Source organism: Solanum tuberosum, unplaced genomic scaffold, assembly GCF_000226075.1.
Source record: "Solanum tuberosum cultivar DM 1-3 516 R44 unplaced genomic scaffold, SolTub_3.0 scf00054, whole genome shotgun sequence".
Taxonomy (NCBI): Eukaryota; Viridiplantae; Streptophyta; class Magnoliopsida; order Solanales; family Solanaceae; genus Solanum; species Solanum tuberosum.
Window position 1 is genome coordinate 958195 of NW_006238980.1, and position 3187 is coordinate 961381.

Consider the following 3187-nt stretch of genomic DNA (forward strand, 5'->3'; position numbering starts at 1 on the left):
GGAATGGGTGACGACATTCTTAAGGGTGATCGTAGTTAAATGGCCAAAATTTGGCAGGACTGGAAGAAGTCTGAGTATTCCGGGGTGTTTAGATAATACCTAGGCATGGTTGAGCGGAAAGTTACACCAAAGGTGATGATAAGGGTATGATGTGATAAAGAGTTGATTAAGCTCACCCCAAGTGGGGGTTAATGTGCCTAGATGGTAAGGTTTTGAGTGCCCTTAATATTTCTACATTGAACTTCCTTGAGTTCTCCATGTTGAGAACCACTTTGGGTGATAGATATGAAGCGGAGTGGTATAGATACTCATTTTGTTTGGATTCTTGAAATCCTCACCTAAAGGAGTATAGTGAAGATTTAATGGAGAGTGGTTCCTACCTTAGAGATGAAGGAGGTAATGATTAAAGGAGTTTGCATAACTTGATCCCAAGAGGGGGACGTTGTGCTTAATTGGTAAGTGATAGTTCTCTTGGTTAGTTTAATGTGCTCTTAGATGGGTTTACCCTAAGTCGGGATGATGAGTTAGTAGTAAGACTGTTGATATCCTTATCTTTTCCTTCTATTCTTATTCAAGCTTGAGACCAAAGAGCTCCTAGTAGCTTGTTCATGTTTTGGAGTCTTGCATATGATTATGAGTTGCATAATCTCCGTATGTTATGCATGTCCTAGAAGACACTATGTTATGCATATTTTGAAGGATTCTTATTACATAAAAATGGAATTTTAGTAATAAAATTCATGTTTCTCATGTCAATATTCATCTTTATATGGTGAATGCACTCTTGACTTCATGAGGAAGAGAGTGTAAGCATGCTTAGGTTAGAAGTTCAGAATCTCTCCTTAAATGAATTGACCTATGTGTAATGCTTGCTTATGAGCTTATGATGCCATGTGTGTATGTTGTGACTAGGAGAAGGTAGTCCCTCCTTGAACATAACTAAACATGGTAATGCCATGTATGTTCTGGATAGTATGATGATTAAATGATAAGACTAATAGATGATCTATAATCCTCATGTTAGGGTGCAACTAGTATGAATTGCTTAATTGCCTCATGAGTGGAAATGTTGATCATGTCTAAATGTCTATTTGAAAGCGATTGCATATTGGACCTTATGATGATATAAAAGGGATAAATATCATGTCATGATTAGGAGAAGGTAGTTCCTCCTATGAACATGAGAAATGCCTATGTGGTTGATGCATTATGAGTTGGTGAATAAAGTTTCTACTTTCTTGTATTGAATGAGTTGATTTGAAGTGCATGCTTAAATGATTTCTTATGATAAAGTTTCATAATGTGCTTTCATGAGATAGTTTCATGATGCGTTTCTTTGGTTTTTGAAATGAGAATGATGATTTGGAGAAGGAAGTTCCTCCAATGAAATGGGGAAATAATAAATTTGATGCATAAGGAGTTGGTAGATGTGTTGCTACTTTCTTGAATTGCACAAAGTTATTTTGAGCCTTTTATGTGCAGTTGATGTTCCTTGATGTGTGCTCTTATGTTGATGTTGTATGTTGTGTATTGTAAGCTACTAGTTGGGTCATTGAGTCGTCGGAAGCGTTTTAAGTGACATTCGAGGACGAATGTTCCTAAGTGGGGGATATTGTAACGACCCTCAAAATGAAGTAGGATAAAGTAGACCCTCACATGGGTTTTATGCATTAATAACTTTTTAAAATAATGAATAATTGCCGTTTTAGTCAGTTTTAAAGAGTTTGTAAGTCAAACGTCAAGGGACTACCAAGACGTTCGGAAACTAGTCTTTTGCGTATTGGAGTGTTCTAGTATGTTGTTCATGTTTTTATGTATTTTTTGGAGTCTAAAATCAGTGGAGGTGACCTAGTGTCTTAATAAATGTTTTTAGGATCAAAATGTTCAGGTACGACTCCCAGGGACCACCCTAAGGGTCCTCGAGGAGGACCCCAACCCTTGGCCAAACAAGCTGCCAAGGCAGCTTGAAGTTGTGCATGGAGGGAGTGGCTCTGCGTCGCGGACCTGCTCCACCAATGGACAAAAAGTGGTTCCGCGTCACGGAGACACCGCAGACTCTACTGTCTTGAAATTTAATTTCCAGAAACTTGTGGGAACACCTCCGCGTCGCGGACTTATTTTCCGATGAAATTTCCGAAAATAAAACTCAAGTTTGACTTGTTTAAAAGGTCCAACTCAGTGAGAGGTAGTTTGGGTACTTTGGGGAATTATTATAAATGGTTATTCTACCTATTTTAGGGTATTTTCAGTTGGTTAGAATCCCAAAACCTAGAATTAGACCTCATTCATCAAATTGACCCTTCCCTCTCAAAATAGATTCTCTCAAAAATTCCATTGAAGACCTTGATGAAGCTCGATCTAGAAGATGGGTTTTCAACTGATTTCTTTTTCAATTTCATGGGTCTTCAATAATTAAGGTATGGTAACTCTTGATTCTTGAATAACCTCTCATTCAAGGAGTTCTATCAAAGATTTTCAAAAGTGATTCAAAGACCAAAATTCCCAATTTTCAATCAAAACATGGGTCCCTTGTCAAAAAAATTTCTAAATAATTCTAATGATGAATTAATGTGGAATTAAGGTTTTCAAGACAATTTTAAAAGGAATTCTTGAAGAACCCATGATCCCCAAATTCTTGAAAATTGTCCTATGATGAGTTGAGAATAATGGCCTTATAGGCCAAGTTATGGGTTGATCCCTTTGTTTATAGAACTGTACTTAGATTATGTTTATGTTATTGAATTAGATTGTTGATTCCTATTGCTATCTATGTCAATTGATTATGAATTGTTGAGGATTGATCCATGGTGATCATGGCTTGGAGAATTGGTAAGTTGACCTAAATTCTAGTCTATAGTATGAGAATTGATGTTGTGTGGTTTGGTCCACTCATGGTGGCGGTGTTTACTTATTGTCTATCTATGCATGTAGAGATCATGGCCTTGAAGGAAATAGATGTGAAGTGAATTGATGACTATGATGCATATATTTATGAAGTTGTGCTATGAAGGTTATGTATGAAATCCGCAATGCTAGCATGATGTTTAAAGTGTGTTGATGATGAGGAGTATAATGTGAATAATAATGTTAGGGATAAGGTGTGGTCTACATGATTGATTATGTTAAATACTATTGTGGAATTACCCCTACCTATATGACCCCTATATGAATGTTTGGTCATATACAT